Source organism: Chiloscyllium plagiosum, unplaced genomic scaffold, assembly GCF_037043375.1.
Source record: "Chiloscyllium plagiosum isolate Xiang-an unplaced genomic scaffold, Cpla_swu_hap1 HiC_scaffold_9, whole genome shotgun sequence".
NCBI lineage: Eukaryota > Metazoa > Chordata > Chondrichthyes > Orectolobiformes > Hemiscylliidae > Chiloscyllium > Chiloscyllium plagiosum.
In genome coordinates, this window is record NW_028270147.1 from 59822695 (window position 1) to 59843120 (window position 20426).

The following is a 20426-nucleotide window of genomic DNA, read 5'->3' on the forward strand; positions in this document are numbered from 1 at the left end:
TTGAGGTTTCCATAACAGTTGAGAGTTTCTATTTGCCAGTTGAAGAGAAAAATCTACCTGTTGTTTTCTTCAATGTCAATAGCCCCATCCTGTATAATGTCCCACAAATTTCTATTACCACTTCCCTTCCACCACCCCACCTCACCAAGCCTCCCAAAATCCTTTCTATCAACCATTCTTTTAGTCCCCAAGTGATTGCTTCACTTTCTGCTAGATAGGTATATATTTGTGATGTAAAGCATTGGCATGTTTTCTTTATGACAAAAATGCAAATTATTCTCTGAACTGTATCGGTCTTTATGTTAATCTAGACTAATGAGCAGAGTTTTTGCAACAAGGCTTCAGATGGTATGGGCTTAATATTGTGGCAATATAGCCTGAGGGATCAATACCAAAACTTTGGTTTGGGGTTTCAATCATCCTGAGAAAAGGGGTCCCCATACCAGACTTAAATATTTCCTTTAAAGCACTTAAAAACATTTTCAGAAATTATCACTGCGTTTTTAAAAAAAAAACACTCTAAGGAGTTTACGAGGATTTTATTCAAGCATGTCAACATGTAATTTTCACTTTGTTTCGCAGCACTATTGGTACATTTTGCATAGAAAAAAATTACTTTGCTTAATTGTACATTCTTTTGTAACAGGCTTTACTTGAATAGTCCTGCAAGTAGAGCAACAAACTACTAAACAGTCATTTAAGGAACGTTGGTGTTTAAGTCCATTAGTACTAAAGCTTTGTGAATGAGCTTTGTTTTGAACCCTGTTCAAAGGTTTTCAGTCTCTAATCAGCTATCGAAATTGCCAATGTTTGATCATGTTTCAGTGCCAAGATTCCTTTAAGTTAGAGGTTTGTAATGTGAAGAATTAGTGAAATGATGTTGGATTTGCTCACTTGTTCGGTGTTTAAGTGTCTTATATAGTGCTATCATACAAGCAAGACTGCTTTAGAATTCAGCACTATTCTAGGGGTTATGTAACTGTACCAGATACTTTAGCTGATTTACACTTTTATATGGCACTGTTCTCCACTCTGCCTCCTCTCCACTTCCTCTGCCAGTCTTGCCTTGAATATCCAGGAGACAGAGTATTGATAGTATCACTGGTCCAGTAATCTAAAATCCAGGGTAATGTTCTGGGAATTTGGGTTTGAATCCCACCATAGTGGTGAAATTTTAATCTAATGAAAAAATGGAAGGAAAAAGGCTAGCCTCTGTCAAGTGTCATATAATCCCATGAGGTTCACTTAATAAGCTTTTAGGGAAGGAAATCTGTCATCCTTACTTAGTCTTGCCAACATAGTGATTCCAGACACTTTGCATCGTGGTTCAGTATTAACCACATTCTGTAATTAAGGATAAGCAATAAAAGCCAGCTATATCCTATTGTCTACTGGGCATTTACTAGGTTTGTCAGAACTGAGAACATAGAAACTTGTTTTCAACCGAACAGGAAGATTTTTATTCTAAAGTTGTGCATTCTGCAAAAGCTCAAACAAGTCTGAACAAGCCTGTGCACACTGGCTGAATGTTAACCAGTGTCATGTGACTCATCTGTTCAAGAAGCGCGGTTTGAATATAATGCTTAAAACATCCACATCACATGGAAGAATAAAATGTTGTTCCCAAACTCAGTTTGACTGCAAAACCACTTCCATCCTAATGTCTTTCCCATTCAATGAACATAGTCAATGTCCCCTTTTCCTCAAAACCAGTGATATCAGCTCACCCTCAAAAAGATTCTTTCAATTGTTGTGAGATTTAATTGTTAAAAGTCATGAGTCTAGATAGCAGATCAAAACTGCTTTATTGGCGCAATTGTTGAGAAGTAGAGGTCACAGAATTAAGGTGAATAGCAAAAAAAACTGAAGCAGTTAGGATTGCGACTGCAGTGGCTGGGAGTCTGATGAAGACTGATCTAATTGTGCTTTCCAAGGATAATTACCTGAAGAGAAATTTGCGGACCAAATGGAAGGCTCAGTGAATAGGCCTAACTGAGTTGCTCATTCGGAGAACTGGCAAGGACACAAAGGCTTTTGTACTGTAACCATTTTGTCATTCTCTACAATTCCCACCCTGTGTTCAACTTTTGTTTGCTAAGGTCCATGTTCATAATACCATTTCCCACTCCAGTGCTATTAGCTGTTGTTAACTTGGATTCAACTTCACTCGACATTTGAGTGCAAATATGTAGTCTGACACCCCAATGTTCGTGCTAATGGAGTGCTGCATTGTCGGAGATTTTGTCTTTGTCCTAGTTGGGCCTAAACGATCCCATGGCACTATGTTTGTTTGAAAAACAGCAAGAGAGTTATTCACAGTGCCCTGGCCAATATTTATCCTTCAATCAAAATTGCTAATAAAGATTATCTTGTCATTATCAAACAAGTAGTTCTCCGATAATGCTGTAGTTGTATTCCAGCAAAACCTCGCTTATAAGGAAATCACTTAATAGAAATAATGGACCTATGGGAAAAGTGGGGTTAGGGCAGACCAGCAAAAATTATCACTCATGATTGCTCAAAATTGACCCAAAAGCCTAACTGAATAATGGTTTAAATCACATTTGTTAATGAAACAAAAGTAAATTTAACACATTACATTGTCCCTGCATTAACAATATTTTCTCAGAATGTCATCATCGCCACCACTTTCAGGTGCAGTTGTGGTTGCAGAAGTGGATGGCTGTGGTTGATTGTCTTCTGTCTGTTTTTTGGGAGTTGGTTTAAAAAGGACATCCAGTTTTTGCTGCTTTACCTTTTATCTTCACTCTTGAAGAAGCTGTTCATAGGGTGTCAGATATCTTATTGAATGCAATGCTGTGTTCTGCATTGTTATCATTGTGCTCGAAGAGCTGCAACTGCATCTCAATTTCCCTCAGGATAGAAGACAAAAGAGAAGAGGAACGTGCTCATGGTGCTGCGTCCTGGACTTCGTCTTTTTAATCTCAAGCTTCCACTTTCCACTCGGCGACAAGCTGTTGTAGATCAGCTATAGAGAGGTCTTCACAGTGGGACTCGAGCAGCTCTTCAATATCCTCACTTTCCAGTTCTTCAAAGCCAGCCTGCTTTGTAATTTTATCACCAGGACGGTTTCTTACTAACATTCTTGTCACTATACCCCTCCATTTTTTTTCAAAAGAAGGAAAAATGTGGGAGTGGTGCACCTTTCATAGGAAACTGCTCAAGGTGTCTCTCTCAAAGCTGCTGTCTGTACTAGTCCTCTCTCAGAAAGCTGTTGTGGCGGCAGTTGACACCAGTGAATGCGCAGAGTAGCACGAAGACAGGTGCTGACATTGGTGCATGTGCAGAATGAAGCACCCAAAATGATCTCTGCTGGAGTCGCGCTATTGCAAACAGAGGTAAGTTTTCTTGAAATTCCCATTTCTTAATTCCTCAGCAATGTTTTCGGCAAGTCGCTCTGCTGGATCGCGAGTTCCCTGAGAGCTACCTGTACTTTGTGTGAGCTTTCAGTGTGCAAATTCCCTGCTATGTTTCTTACATTGCAACAGTGACTATATTTCAAAATTACTTCATTTGCTGTAAGGTCCTGTAAGAGGTCTTGTGATTGTGGAAAGTGGTTATATCCTTTGGAAATCTGTCCTTTTCCATAATTCAGTTTCGGTTTTCTCTTACATTATTGAAATAACTTTTATAGTTACAAACTTCGACATATGGTGTGCTTTTGCCCCTGCTCAAACTATCCATATTATCCAACAAGATTGATTATGACATCGCCTTCCAAAGTTCTTTCTAACTATAGTAATGCTTTTATGCTGTAGTGGTCCTAACTTCCTAGACCACCTTGTTCCAGGAAGCAGACTGAAGGAATTGCTCATTGGAGACAAAGAATGCCTACTTCAACCTTGGTCTATGAGGAATTCAAACAATAAGATTGAAGCTGTAAAATGAGAGCCATATGTGTTGATGCTGTTCCTTTAACAAGGTTACATTGTCCTTGTTTTTTTTCTCAGAGGGGTTGTAAATGCAGACACTGTTGGAGGTCTGGTTTTTATGGGTTTTAGGGCAAATTTGATTATAACTAGCAGATACTGTCTCAGGCAAAAGGCTTTCAAGCTTAAAAATACACTTGTACAATGAGAGCCAAATGGCCAATTTGCCCCAATCAGCCTATCTCTGGTTTGGTTTAGTTTGGATTATAGCAGTCTGGCTGTTCAGAGCAAGCAGTCAGTCAGTTTTGAGGCTGCTGGTCAAAGGAACAGCCACATGGAAGAAGATCTTCCATGCTGTATCTCTCTGACATCTCTCTACTGTAAGACCCTGTTTGATTTTACCTTTTTGTGCCAAGGGATGTTTTATGGGGATTGTTGCAAGTAGTTGGAATAGTATCATTAAGTTGGGAACATCTGTTTTTGGAAAGGTTATATTATTCTATATTCTGTTCTCTTGTTTGTGTTTCATTAGGTAATCTTGTAAATAAATTCTGTTTCATTTAAAGCTTAGTGGTTGGGCCAACTGCATCACTCCTCAAATATCCACTCACACCAGCTTAAAACAACTAGAAAAGTTAGGGTCTGAGCTACTTGAAGTATTTTGAGGGGGTCTGGCCTGGTCCATAACAGATTTGGTGCTCTTTGTGGGATTTGTTGTATAGTTTTGATATGGGATTAGGATTGCTAGACTTGAAGGCAACGAGTGGTAGGTGTTAGTGTCTTTTGTTCTAGGTGTTGAATTTGGTTGGTTTAAACAGTGCATGGGATAGCAATAGCTCTTTCAGTCACCGAGTTTCCTGGGGATGGAAGAAGTTACTTTGGGGGTTTTGCAAAAGGTGGTTAAAACCAAGCTGCTGGAATTAGCAGATAATCTGGAGTTGGAGCTGCCTTCTTCTGGGAGGCAAAGAGAGATAATTACAGCAATAGCTCAGTATATAAATTCACTGGAAAAGCCAAGAGAAGCTTTGGAGATGGCTAAAATTTAACTAAACATGAAGCATCTTGAGTCAGAGGCACAAGATGAAGAAAAGGCAACAGAAATGAAACTCTTTGAATTATGATTAAAAACAGAGGAAAGAGGGAGAGAGGGGAAAGGAAGAAAGAGAGGGAGTTTGAATTTCAGAAATTGGCACTTACAGGAAGTCTGCTTAAAAGGATGGAGATGAAGGCTCTAGGTAAGCTCACTGTGGAAGATGGTGTGGGTGAGTAAACTCATGGTAGCCATAGGCCTGGTGAGGATCTGTTTAAATATATTCACACACTGCCTAAATTTGATGAGAAGGATGTAGAAGCCTTTTCATCTCATTTGAAAAGGTGGCTAAACAAACGCAGTGACCAGTGACCATGTGGGTTTTGTTGATCCAAACAAAACTTGTAGGTAGGGCTAGTGAAGTAATTGCACCATTATCAGAGGAAGTATCTGGGGCATATGAGAAAGTGAAGAAAGCCATCTTAAGTGCATATGAACTTGTGCTAGAAGCCAACAGACATATTTCAGGAATCGAAGGAGGGACCTTGGTCAAACCTGCATTGAGCTGAAAGGATCAAACAAAGTAATTTTGATAGGTGGATAAAGGCATTAAAAATACAGCAAACCTATGATGCTCTGAGAGAGACAATTATTTTGGAGTTCAAAGTTAAAAATCACACAACACCAGGTTATAGTCCAACAGGTTTATTTGGAACCACTAGTTTCGGAGCTCCTTCATCAGCTCTAGCTGCTCCTTCATCAGGTGATTGTGGAGACTAAGTGTAAGTGTACAAAATCCCCTGCAAGGACTGCACAAAACACTATATAGAACAAACAGGAAGACAGCTAACGATCCGCATCCATGAACACCAACTAGCCACGAAACGACACGAACAGCTATCCTTAGTAGCCACACACGCAGAACACAAACAACATGAATTCGACTGGGACAACACTACTATTATAGGACAAGCCAAACCGAGAACAGCCAGGGAATTCTAGAGGCGTGGCACTCATCCACCGATTCAATCAATAAGCACATCAAGCTGGACCCAATATACCGACCACTGCAACGGACAGTTGGAACTGACAACTGGAAGCGGCAGATACAAACCACTACAAATGCCGGAGGAAAGATCACAGGAGGCTCCCAAGCACTGAGGATGTCCCCTAGACAGGGGACGAAACGTCTGCAACACAAATTCCCAGCTTGGCGAACAGAACCACAACATTGAGGGCTTATAGTCAAGACTATCCAGGTGATTGGGATAAGGGAATTCTGTTTGTACGTTTTGTGATCAGGGATGCACGAATCTACCAAATTCAGTCCATTTGAATTAGTTTTTGGGCATGAAGTTCAAGGAACGCTAAAATTGATCAAAAAGAAATTGGTAAGTCAGAATTCAGAGACCACATATTTGGACTTTGTCAAATTTTAAGGAACGATTAAGTAGAGCGGGAGGAATTGGCTAGACGCCGTTTAACAGTATCACCAGCATACAATGAAACAGCAGACAAGAAATTAAAAACTTGCAATTTTGCTATCTGCAATAAGATATAAGTTTGACTTCCAGTGATAGAAGAACCCCTAAAAGCTAAGTTTAGTGGACCTTATCAAGTTGAAAGGAACTTGAATAAGATGAACTACTTGATAAGGACTCCAGACAGAAAGAAATTGTGTCGTGTGAATATGCTCAGAGGTATTTTGACAGGGAGGGAAAACAAGAGGAGAATGTGTTATTGATCACAACACGGAGTGAAGAACTAAGTTCAGTGGATTCTGAATTGGACATTCCTCAACTTAAATTGGTCAATGAGGAGGTTGTCAAAAATTAGGGTAAATTATTGAGTTACCTTTCAGAGGAAAATTGAAATGACCTGAAAGAGTTATTACTAATTTGGGGAGATATGTGGAAATAAGCTGGGATGTACTAATGTAATTGTGGTTGATGTAGATAAGAGATGCTGTTCCGATTAAGCAACATAGGCATAACCGTCTAAAGTTGGCATGTTCTAAGACATAATCAAAGTGACTTAGAGACTGGAGTTCACCAATAGTAACGGTGCCAAAACCAGATGATAACTACCGATTATGTGTGGACTATTGCAAAGTCAATGTGGTTACAAAGACTGATGCATATCCAATTCCATGTGTTGAAAAGGTGGGACACGCAACTCATATTTCGAAGTTGGACTTGCTCACAGGATACTGGCAGGTGCCTTTGCCCAAAAGAGTGATGACAATTTTAGGCTTTCATATTGCCAAATGGACAGTATAGTTTGAAGTCATGCAATTTGGTTTGAAAAATGCGCTAGCCATGTTTCGGAGACTAACCATTAGGATAATTTCCAGATTACCCAATTGTGTAGTTTATATTGATCACCTGATGATTTTTAGTCACACGTGAAAGGAGCATTTGCAACATTTATCAACTTCAGGAGGCAGGCTTGGTGATAAACCTGACTAAAAGTGAATTTGCCAAAGCCCAGATCAGTTGCTTGGGCCGTGTTATTGGGCATGGACAAATGACCCCTCGGAATGCAAAAGCAAAGGTAATTGGGGAGTTTCCCATACCATCGACAAAAAGAGCAGTACTACGGTTCCTGGGATTGAGTGGATTTTATTGAAAATGCATAACAAATTTTAGCAGTGTGGCTGCTCCACTCACTGAATTGCTAAAGAATGGCAAGAAGTTTCAGTGGACAGTAGACTGTCAGAAGGCATTTGACACGCTGTAAGCTGTGTTAACCACTGCCCCCAGTATTAGCAACACCTAATTATGCAAATCCATTCGAGGTGACTATCAATACGGGTGTCGGTGCTGTGCTCTTACAAGAAGATGATAAGAAGATAGAAAGGCCTATCAAGTATTTCTCCAGGAAATTGAACATTCATCAGAAATGTTCGACACTTGAGAAGAAGACATCATAGACATTTCAATGTTTGTTACCAGTAATGTATATGAGACAATCATATGCACTGATTGAAGTTTGTAAACAAATTTAAGGACAAAAATTCCAGGCTGTTTTGATGGAGTTTGTTGTTACAGCCATTCAAGTTGAACATTGTGCGTGTGGCAGGACGAGAAAATGTGATTGCTGGCGTATTGTTGAGACTTGAATGAGAAACTGAGGCATTTGGTGGCTGAAATGAAACACAATGAAACTGAATGTGTTGTGCATGTTTGCCTGATTATTATAAATATAACGTATATAGGTGTTGTAGTGTACAAACAATTTAGGATTAAGGGGTTTTAAAATGAAGCCATCTTTGCATATTTGTGGTTCTTTTTTTTTAAGAGGGGAGGTGTGATGATACCACTCCTTTAACAAGGTTATATTGTCCTTGGTTTTTTTATTCAGAGGGGATGTAAATGCAGAGACTCTGAAAGGTCTAGTTTTTAAGAGTTTTAGGACCAAATTGATCATGGCTAACAGATACTGCCTTGGGAAAAAGGCTTTCAAGTTTTAAAAAACACTTGTACAATGAAAGGGAAGTGGCCAGTTCTCCCAGCTCCGCTTTTCTCTGGTTTGGGTTGGGTTTTAGCAGTCTGGCTGTTCAGAACAAGCAGTCAGTCAGTTTGGCGCTGCTGGTCAAAAGAACAGCTACATGGAATAAGGTGTTCCATGCTGAATCTCTGACATCTCTCTACTGTAAGACCCTGTGTTTGATTTTTGTGGCAAGTAGTTGGAACAGCATCATTAAATTGGGATACTGTTTTGGGTTTTCAGATTACATTATTCTATATTCTGTTGTCTTTTGTTTCATTCGGTAATCTTGCAAATAAATTCCGTTTTGGTTAAAGCTAAGTGGTTGGGCCAACTGCATTACTCCTGAAGTACCCTGCTTCGAACAACTAGAAAAGGTAGGATCCGGGCTACTTCCTTGAAATCTATTGAGAGGATCTGGCCATAACACTTATCACATCATGCATGTCTTCTAGCAAGCCATTTGAATGTTGAAGATATGCATCAAGTGCCTAAATGGCACTGAAGGTGCACCTCTGGGGTTTCCGTAATAAGTGTGTCACATTCTGCACAGCATCAGCAGCAGAGATGAATCCAGAGGAAGTAAGAAAAAGCATTTCATTAATCATTTATGCAGGAGAATTTAGAGACTGAGATGGATGAAGTTGGAGCTAAAACTGTTGCCAGCATTTACCTTCTACATGGAATTGAGTGAAAAGCCAAGTGGAAACCTAACTAACTGATCAAGCTGGCTTGAAGATCGAAGGCAGAGGGTGGTAGTGGAGGGTTGCTTTACAGACTGGAGACCTGTGACCAGTGGTGTGCCACAAGAATCAGTGCTGGGTCCACTGCTCTTCATCATTTATATAAATGATTTGAATGTGAGCATTGGAGGTATAGTTAGTAAGTTTGCAGCTGACGCCAAGATTGGAGGTGTAGTGAACAGTGAAGAAAGTTATCTAAGAGTACAACAGGATCTTGATCAAATGGGCCAATGGGCTGAGGATTGGCAGATGGAGTTTAATTTAGATAAGTGTAAGGTGCTGCATTTTTGGAAACACAAATTAGAGCAGGACTTTATACACTTAATGGTAAGGTCCTGGGGAGTGTTGCTGAATAAAGAGACCTTGGACTGCAGGTTCATAGTTCCTTGAAAGTCGAGTTGCAGGTAGATAGGATAGTGAAAGCGGCGTATGGCATGCTTTCCTTTATTGGACAGTGCATTCATTATAGAAGTTGGGAGGTCATGTTGCAGCTGTACAGGACATTGGTTCAGCCACTTTTGGAATATTGTGTGCAATTCTGGTCGCCCTCCTATTGGAAGGATGTTGTGAGACTTGAAAGGGTTCAAAAAAGATTTACAAGGATATTTCCAGGGTTGGAGGATTTGAGCTGCAGGGAGAGGCTGAATAGGCTGGGGCTGTTTTCCCTGGAGCGTCGGAGGCTGAGGGGGTGACCTTATAGATGTTTATAAAATAATGAGGGGCATGGATAGAGTAAATAGACAAAGTCTTTTCCCTGGTTTGGGGGAGTCCAGAACTAGAGGGCAGAGGTTTAAGGTGAGAGGGGAAAAATTTAAAAGGGACCGAAGGAGCAACTTTTTCACGCAGAGGGTGGTGCGTGTCTAGAATGAAGTGCCAAAGGAAGTGGTGCAGGCTGGTACAATTACAACATTCAAAAGGCATCCTGATGGGTGTATGAATAAGAAGTGTTTAGAGGGATATGGGCGAAGTGCTGGCAAATGAGACTGGATTAAATTCGGATATCTGGTCAATGTGGCTGAGTTGGACCGAAGGGTCTGTTTCCATGCTGTACATCGCTATGATCTTGTTTGCCAATGCACAGAAAGCTGTGTGATGGTATAACGAATTATGTCCTCTAAGGAAATGTGGTCATGGATGAGCTGTGGCCCTTGATTTATGTATGAAGGCTCGGCAAGACAAATGAAAAGAACAAAGAAGAACAAAGAAAATTTACAACCCAGGAACAGGCCCTTCGTCCCTCCAAGCCTGAGCCGATCCAAATCCACTGTCTAAACCTATCACCCAATTCCTAAGCATCTGTATCCCTCTGCTCCCCAACTACTCATGCATCTGTCCAGACGCCCGCCTCTACTCCCTCTGCTGGCAACACATTCCAGGCACCTACCCCGCTCTGTGTAAAGTACTTGCTGTGTATATCCCCCTTAAACTTTTCATCTCTCACCTTGAACGTGTGACCTCTCATATTTAAATGCCTCACCCTGAGGAAAAAGCTTATCTCTATCTACCCTGTCTATAGTCTTCATGATTTTTAGACCTCAATCAGGTGCCCCCCACCCCACCCACCCACCCAAAAAGTATGATTTAATCATGGTAGTTTCTCATCGTTCATTCCTTGCAGTGAAGTCGGAACTTGTTTGTCTCAGATATTGTAATTCTCTTCACCAGTAAACTAGAATTCCTGCTCTGCATCTGTAGGCTGAACAATTTGCGGCAGACCATCTGCTCCCTCACATTTTGTCCTCTCTTACAAGTGGCTAAACACAGACCTGAGGGTGAGTTAGGGGTGAATTGAAATATTCAGCTGGTAAATACAGAGCATTGGGTGATCATCAACAATGGATAGATAAATGTATAAATGATTAAATGTATGGAAAGTGAAGATTAGATTAGATTAGATTAGATTAGAGTGTGGAAACAGGCACTTCAGCCCAACAAGTCCACACCGACCCGCCGAAGCGCAACCCACCCATACCCCTACATTTACCCTTTACCTAACACTATGGGCAATTTAGCATGGCCAATTCATCTGACCTGCACATCTTTGGATTGTGGGAGGAAACCGGAGCACCCGGACGAAACCCACGCAGACACTGGGAGAATGTGCAAACTCCACACAGTCAGTCGCCTGAGGCGGGAATTGAACCCGGGTCTCTGGCGCTGTGAGGCAGCAGCGCTAGCCACCGTGCCGCCCACGGTGAAGTTTCGTGATTAATAGGATTAACGTGAAGATTGCTTAGTAAACAATAGAAAAGTAGGGCTTAAACCCATACAATTTAGTTGAACCATTAGATATACTCCCTGTGTTGTGACCTCGTTAAGCCTTTAAGCCACTCCTTATAATATTGCATTGATCTGGATAAAACATTTCAGCTGACCACTGCCTGAGCTAGTTCTAACCAAAAGAACCTTGACAGAGCCACCAGTTTCTTCCTCTTATTACTGGCAAAGATGATCTTCAATAGGAGTGAGTGTGACAGTGTAGTTGTTATGGGGGCTTCAACTTTCCAAATATTGACTGGGAATACTATAGTTCAAGTACTTTAGATGGGTCAGTTTTTGTCCAATGTGTGCAGAAGGATTTCTTGACACAGTATGTAGACAGGCAACAAGGGGGCTAGGGCACATTAGATTTAGTACTGGGTAATGAACCCAACCAGGTGTTAGATTTGGAGGTAGGTGAGCACTTTGGTGATAGTGACTACAATTCAATTCTGTTTAGTTTAGTGATGGAAAGGATAAGTGTATACATATGGCAGGTCAAGAGTTATAGTTGGGGGAAAGGCAAATACGATATGAGACAAGATTTAGGATGTATAGGCTGGGGAAGGAAACTGCAGGGGATGAACGCAACTGAAATGTGGAACTTATTCAAGGACCAGCTACTGTGATTCCTTGATGAGTATTACTGGTCAAGTAGGAAGGAATTATCGAGTGCGGGAACCGTGGTTTACTAAGGTGGTTGAATCTCTTTTCAAGAGGAAGAAAAAGGGTAATGTTAGGATGAGATATGATGGCTCAGTTAGAGCACTTGAGAGTTACAGGTTAGCCAGGAAAGACCTAAAGAGAGAACTAAGAGAAGCCAGGAGGGGACATGAGAAGTCACTGGTGGATAGGATCAAGGAAAACCCTTAGGCTTTCTGTAGCTATATCAGGAATAAAAGAATGACGAGGAGTAAGATTAGAACCAATTAAGCATAGTAGTGGGAAGTTGTGCGTGGAGTCAGAGGAGATGGGGAACTGCTAAATGAATACTTTTCGTCAGTATTCGCACTAGAAAAAGACAATGGTCGAGGCGAATACTGAGATACAGGCTACTAGGCTAGGTGGGATTGAGGTGCATAATGAGAAGGTGTTAGCAATTCTGGGAAGTGTAAAAATAGATAAGTTCCCCTGGGCCGAATGGGATTTATCCTAGGATTCTCTGGGAAGCCAGGGAGGGGTTTGCTGAGCCTTTGGCTTTGGTGTTTATGTCGTCATTTTCTACAGGAATAATAGCAGAAGACTGGAGGAAAGCAAATGTTTCCTTGTTCAAGAAGGGGAGTAGAAATAACCCTGCAAATTACTTCGGTTGTGGGTAAAGTGTTGGAAAGGGTTAAGAAATAGGATTTATAATCATCTAGAAAGGAATACGTTGGTTACAGATAATCAACACGGTTTTGTGAAGGGTAAGCCTCACAAACCTTATTGAGGTCTTTGAGAAGGTGACCAAACAGGTGGATGAGGGTCAAGCAGTAAGAAGTGGTGTATATAGATTTCAGTATGGCATTTGATAAGGTTCCCCACGGTAGGCTATTGTACAAAATATGGAGGCATGGGATTGAGGGTGATTTAGCAGTTTGGATCAAAAATTGGCTAGCTGAAAGAAGACAGGGTGGTGGTTGATGGGAAATATTCACCCTGGAGTTCAGTTACTAGTGGGGTAATGTAAGGATCTGTCTTGGGTCCACTGTTGTTTGTCATTTTTATAAATGACCTGAATGAGGGCATAGAAGGGTGGGTTAGTAAATTTGCGGATGACGCTAAGGTCAGTAAAGTTGTGGATAGTGACAAAGGATGTTGTAGGTTACAGAGAGACATAGATAAGCTGCACAGCTAGGCTGAGATGTGGCAAATGGAGTTCAATACAGAAAAGTGTGAGGTGATTCACTTTGGAAGGGGTAACAGGAATGCAGAATACTGGGCAAATAATAAGATTCTTGGTAGTGATGAACAGAGAGATCTCTGTATCCAAGTACATAGATCCTTGAAAGTTGCCACCCAAGTTGAGAGGGTTGTTAAGTAGGCATACTGCGTGTTCACTTTTATTGGTAGAGCGATTGATTTTCAGAACAATGAGATCATGCTGCAGCTGTACAAAACTCTGGTGCGGCCACATTTGGAATATGGCGTACAGTTCTGGTCACCACATCATAGGAAGGATATGGAAACTTTGGAAAGGGTTCAGAGGAGAGTTAGTCAGATATTGCCTCGTATGGAGGGAAGGTCTTCTGAGGAAAGGCTGAGGGACTTGAGGCTGTTTTCGTTGGAGAAAAGAATGTTGAGAGGCGACTTAATTAAGACATACAAGATAATCAGAGAGTTAGATAGGTTGGACAATGAGAGCCTTTTTCCTTGGATGGTGATGGCTAGCACAAGGGACATAGCTTTATATTGATGGGTTAGAGATATAGGTCAGATGTCAGAGGTAGTCTCTTTACTCAGTAGTATGGATATGGAATGCTCTGCCTACACGGTAGTAAACTCACCAACTTTAAGGGCATTTAAATGGTCATTGGATAGGCATATGGATGAGAATGGGATAGTGTAAGTTAGATGGCCTTCAGGTTGGTACCACAGTTCGGTGCAACATGAGGGCCGAAGGGGCTGTCCTGCACTGTAATGTTCTATGGTCAAAGTCTTTTTCCTTCTCTTGTCTGCATCCTGAAGTAATCACAGCAAGGCAACACTTAATCTATTTGCTGCTTTTATTCTGTCTCATAGCAACTGAACATCTCTTGTTTCTATTTGTAGATTGTTCCTTTTAATAGAACTGAGATCGCCTCATTTGGACATATATCATGCCTACTATTCTACATGAAGATGTGATCTCTGAAAATCAACATTAATAGTGAAAATTTAATTGAAGTCACAGATTCTAACCCTCTCAGTTGATCTCCAGGTTGCCTCCATTCTGATACCCCCCCCCCCCCCCCAATAAACCCCTGGCTTACATGCCATCCATTAAATGACTGTCAGGACCTAGTTCTTTCAGCTTACAAAAGACTGGCTACTTGCACAAATCTAGCCCGTTTCTTAAGATGAGGATCTTAAATTTTGAAAATGAATTTTCCCATCCCAATTTCACACTAAGGGACTTCTGAATTCTAGACTCCTTGTTCTCCATAATCCAAATCATACAGTATGATCTGAAGTAAGCACCTCAAGAAGATCAAAATAGTTAATTATTTTGGATTGCACATGTCTGTCTTGAATCAGAGGGTGTGTAACCTACAATGCTTATAATTTGGCTCAAATCCTTAATTAAAGCTTTCTAAATGGGCACTGATGGTGCATTTACTCAATGTGATTGAAATATCACATCACTTCTATATATAGATTGTAACTTTGCTTACAATTGTTCCTAATTATGTTTTGCAACCACACCCAAGCATTCAATACTGAAACTTCTTGGAAAAACAGGTTAAAGCCTGCAGTTCAAACTGTCTTATGGGAAGCATATTCCTGTCCCAGTGAAAATAAGTACAGAGTACCTAACATTTTACCTGACTTCATTAATCTAAATAATGAGAAAAATAAAGATTTGTTCACATTGTTAAAGGGGAAGTTTTCAAAACGATAAATTGTTCTAAAATTGCATAAATTGTTTTTTGACTGATGAAATTTGCAAATTAGGCCTCACTGTTTAAAAATTAGTGACACTGATGGGGAATATATAGAGTCGTTCATCTGATGTCTCTCTGTAACAATGATGGAAAACTTGAGGAAATTTGGATGAAATAGATCAAACTTCTTTCCAGGGTTTCCACAGTGTTTCCTAGACAGCACTATCCAAATCCATAACCAATTCCAACTAGAAGGACAAGAGCAGGAGATACATTGGAATGCCACCATCTACAAGTTTCCCTCCAAGCCGCTCACCATCCTGCCTTGGAAAGCTATCACTTTTCCTTCAGTGCCACTGTGTCAAAACTCTGGAATTCCCTAATGGCATTTTGGGTCGACTTACAGCACATGGATTGCAGCGGTTCAAGAAGACAGCTTGCCACTACCTTCTCAAGGTCAGTTAGAGGTGGGCAATGAATGCTGGCCCAGCTAGTGACACTTATGTCCCATAAGTGAATAAGAAAAATTAGAGAACAACAACAGACATTTAAAGGATATTTCAGATAAAGTGTGTTCCTACTATAAAGAGAAATTCCAAGAGGAAAATCCACCATCTATGGTCAAGTAAAGAAGTTAAGGACAGCTACAAACCAAAACAACAAGGTTGTTATCGACCAAGGTTCCCCATGGGAGACTGATTAGCAAGGTTAGATTTCATGGAATACAGGGAGAACTAGCCATTTGGATACAGAACTGACTCAAAGGTAGAAGACCGAGGGTGTTGGTGGAGGGTTGTTTTTCAGACTGGAGGCCTGTGACCAGTGGAGTGCCACAAGGATCGGTGCTGGGTCCTCTACTTTTTGTCATTTACATAAATGATTTGGATGCGAGCATAAGAGGTACAGTTAGTAAGTTTGCAAATGACACCAAAATTGGAGGTGTAGTGGACAGCGAAAAGGGTTACCTCAGATTACAATAGGATCTTGACCAGATGACACCAAAATTGGAGGTGTAGTGGACAGCGAAGAGGGTTACCTCAGATTACAACAGGATCTTGACTAGGTGACACCAAAATTGGAGGTGTAGTGGACAGCGAAGAGGGTTACCTCAGATTACAACAGGATCTGGACCAGATGGGCCAATGGGCTGAGAAGTGGCAGATGGAGTTTAATTCAGATAAATGCGAGGTGCTGCATTTTGGGAAAGCAAATCTTAGCAGGACTTATACACTTAATGGTAAGGTCCTAGGGAGTGTTGCTGAACAAAGACACCTTGGAGTACAGGTTCATAGCTCCTTGAAAGTGGAGTCGCAGGTAGATAGGATAGTGAAGAAGGCGTTTGGTATGCTTTCCTTTATTGGTCAGAGTATTGAGTACAGGAGTTGGGAGGTCATGTTGCAGCTGTACAGGACATTGGTTAGGCCACTGTTGGAATATTGCATGCAATTCTGGTCTCCTTCCTATCGGAAAGATGTTGTGAAACTTGAAAGGGTTGAGAAAAGATTTACAAGGATGTTGCCAGGGTTGGAGGATCTGAGCTACAGGGAGAGGCTGAACAGGCTGGGGCATTTTTCCCTGGAGCGTCAGAGGCTGAGGGGTGACCTTATAGAGGTTTACAAAATTGAGCAGCATGGATAGGATAAATAGACAAAGTCTTTTCCCTGTGGTCGGGGAGTCCAGAACTAGAGGGCATAGGTTTAGGGTGAGAGGGGAAAAATATAAAAGAGACCTAAGGGGCAACCTTTTCACGCAGAGGGTGGTACGTGTATGGAATGAGCTGCCAGAGGATGTGGTGGAGGCTGGTACAACTGCAACATTTAAGAGGCATTTGGATGGGTATATGAATAGGAAGGGTTTGGAGGGATATGGGCCAGGCGCTGGCAGGTGGGGCTAGATTGAGTTGGGATATCTGGTTGGCATGGACGGGTTGGACCAAAGGGTCTATTTCCATGCTGTACATCTCTATGACTCTATGACTGTAAAAGAAAAAACATATCATTACTGAAAAGGTGTGTAGCAGGTCAGATGACTAGTTAGAATACAAAGAATGGCAGAGAATGACTAAAGGTTAATCCACATTAATGAATTAAGACCTGGAGAGGAAACTCACTAGAAAAATTAAAACAGCAAGAATTTCTATACGTAGAGAAAGGAAAAGAAGTTTCGTTTTCTAGAGGGTGAGAATGGAGAGTTAATAGTGCATCATAAAGAAATGACCTGTGTAATGAATAAATATTTAATTCTATCTTCACTATAGAGGATGCAAAAAAAATCCAAGAAATCACTCAACCAGGTGGTTAAAGGAAGAGAGAAACCTGATGAAATTATAATCACTTGGGAAATGAATAAACTGATGGAGCTGCAAGTTCATAAGTGTGATGGTCTTCATCCTCTGATCTTAAAAGATGTGGCTAATGAGGTAGTAGATGTGTTCATGTTAATTTTCCAAAATGTATTAGATTCTGGAAATGTTCCATCAGGCTGGAAAGTAGCAAATGTAACTCTAATCAAGAAGGGGGACAGAAAACTAGAAACTATAGACCAGTTATCTTGATGTCTATCATGGGAAATGTTATGATTGATCATTAAGGAGGTTATAACTGGGCACATGGAAAACTCAAGGTTATCAGGAAGAGTCAGCATGGATTTGAAAAAAGGAAGTTGTGTTTAACCAATTTATTGGAATTATTATTTCTCAAAGGAGTAATAATTCCAATAATGTGTGTTGTGAACGAAGAGGAGCACATTGATTTGCTGTACTTGGATTTTAAGAAGTCGTTTTGACAAGGTGCCATATAAAAGGTTATTGTGTAAAGTATATGTTTGCAGTACTGGGGGGAATAGGCTGGCATGGATAGAAGACTGGCTGGCAGAAAATAGAGTATCACATAAATGAGTATTTTTCAGATTGGTGGGATGTGGTGAGTGACGTCTGTGGTGGGCACCCAACATTTTACAATTTATATCAATGGCTTAGGTGACAGCAAAAGTATGGAGCGTTAAGGCTATAGGTCACAAAGATAAGTAGGAAAGTATGTTGTGAATATGGCATAATAAATATGCAGACCAATATAAATAGGTTGAGCGAGTGGACAAAAATCTGGCAGATGATGTTTAATGTGGGAAAACGTAAAGTTGTACACCTTGGCAGGTAGAATAAAAAGGCAGGCTATTATTTAAATGGTGAAGATCTGCAGAATTCCAAAATGCAGAGGGATCTAGGTACTCTAGTGCACAAGACACCAGAAGCCAGTACGCAGGTCCAGTACATGATTAAGAAAGTTAATGGAATGCTATCCTTTTGTTATTAGAGGAACCAAACATAAAAGTAAAGAACTTTCTCCTTTAGTTGTACAGGGTGTGACTTACATTCTGTATATTGTGTATAGTTTGGTCGTCATATTTAAAGAAGAATGTAAATATGTTGGAGGTGATTCAGGAAAGGTTTATTAGGTTTGAATGAATTCCTGAAATGAGCAGCCTTTTCTAATGAAGAAAGATTGAACAGGCTGGTGGGTCTTCAGTAGAGTTTGAAAGAGAGAAAACTGTTTGATTAAAGTTTACAAGATCCTGAACATTCTTGATAAAGTGGACATGAATGGAATGTTTTTCTTTTGAGAGTTGTGCACCTTTGGAACCCTGTGTCAGAAGGCTGTGGAGGCAGAGTCATTGAATATTTTAAAGTGGTAGTAGATAGAATCTCGTTAGGCAAGAGAATGAAAGGTTGGTGGCAATGGTTAGTTTAGATTAGCTTCCCTACAGTGTGGAAACAGGCCCTTCGGCCCAACAGTTCTACACAGACCCTCCGAAGAGCAACCCACCCCCTCTTACTAATGCATCTAACACTATGGGTAATTTAGCATGGCCAATTCGCCTGACTGCACTGTGGAAGGAAACCGGAGCACCCATAGGAAACCCCGTCAGACACAGGGAAAATGTGCAAACTCCACACAGACAGTCTGCCCAAGGCTGGAATTGAACCTGGGACCCTGGTGCTATGAGGCAGTAGTGCTAACCACTGAGCCACCGTGTTAGGAACATGAAATTCAAGACACAAACAGATCAGCCATGATCTTTTTGAATGGTGGAGTAAGCTTGAGAAGATAAATGGCCGACTTCAATCCTAATTCATATGTTCACCTGTACAGTCGTGCTGAATGTTTGGGAACCACCCTCTCTCCTTTTCAGTTGGGAAAGCTCTGCCCACTGTAGATTGACCAGGTGATTGCAAGTGAGGAATTGATGCTGCAATATTTTAACCACAATGGATTCTGCAAAATTCCCACAAGTGTTACTTAGGTAATTAATTTGAGTTAATAACATTATTAAAATAATGCGCACAAGTTTGAAAAGTATGAGACATAAATTTTCAACATTAATGAGAGTTCAGATTTGGTCCCAGCTATGATGGCCTTCTGTTGCTCATTGTTTCAAATCATACTGAAAGCATGGACTACTTAGTTGAGCAGCAAACATCTGTGCAGCAAAACTCTGGAATTTCCTTCCTAACAACAATGTGGGTGTATCAACCTCACATGGACTGCAGGGATTTAAGAAGGTGACTCATTACCATCTTCTTGAGGTCAATTAGGGATTGGCAATAAATACTGGCTTGGCCACTAATGTCCACTTCCCTTAGGAGAATGGGTATGGGAGAGTTACTTTTCGGAGGGTCACCGTGGACTTGTTTGGGCCAAATGGCATATTTAAAAAAGTATTTTAAAAACAATTGCAGAAGCATTAGTGCTTTTAGAAAAAGCAAAGAAAATTTGGAAAGACATATGCCAGAAACTGAGTTGTGATCGTTTTGAGCTTTAAAAGACCTTAGATGCATTTTTTGTTTAATGTAATTAAGATGACATGAATTAAAACAAACTGTCACATACTTATCACTAGACTAGTAATGCAAAGGCCAGGCTGTGCTCCAGGGATATTCCCATCCACCACATCCCTCCTTTGCCTGGCCAAGCTAGTTCTCACTTTGAACAACCTCTCCTTTATTTCCTCTCACTTCCTTCAGATTAAAAGTGTGGTCATGGGTACTGGCATGGCCCCAGTTGTACCTGTCTCCAGGACTCTATCTCATTCTCCCAGTTTCTCCATCTCTGCTGCATCTGTTTTGATTCACTAGGGTCCTCAGAAATATCCACTTTATTCCTCAACTGAGGATTCCCCACTAACATGGTTGATAGGGCCCTTAGCTATGTCTGGAATATTCCCATATTTCTGTTCTAATGCCTTTACTTCCCTTCCACAACAATGATAGGAACCCCTGGTCCTCACTTACCACCCCACCAGCAGCTACATACAAAGGATTATAAGTCTTCATTTCCACCACCTTCAGTGGATGCCATCACCAGACATACATTTCCCTTCCCTTCCTTGTCAGCCTTCTGCAGGGACCATTCTCTTTGGGATATGATGGTTTGCTCCCAACACACAGCACCTTCTT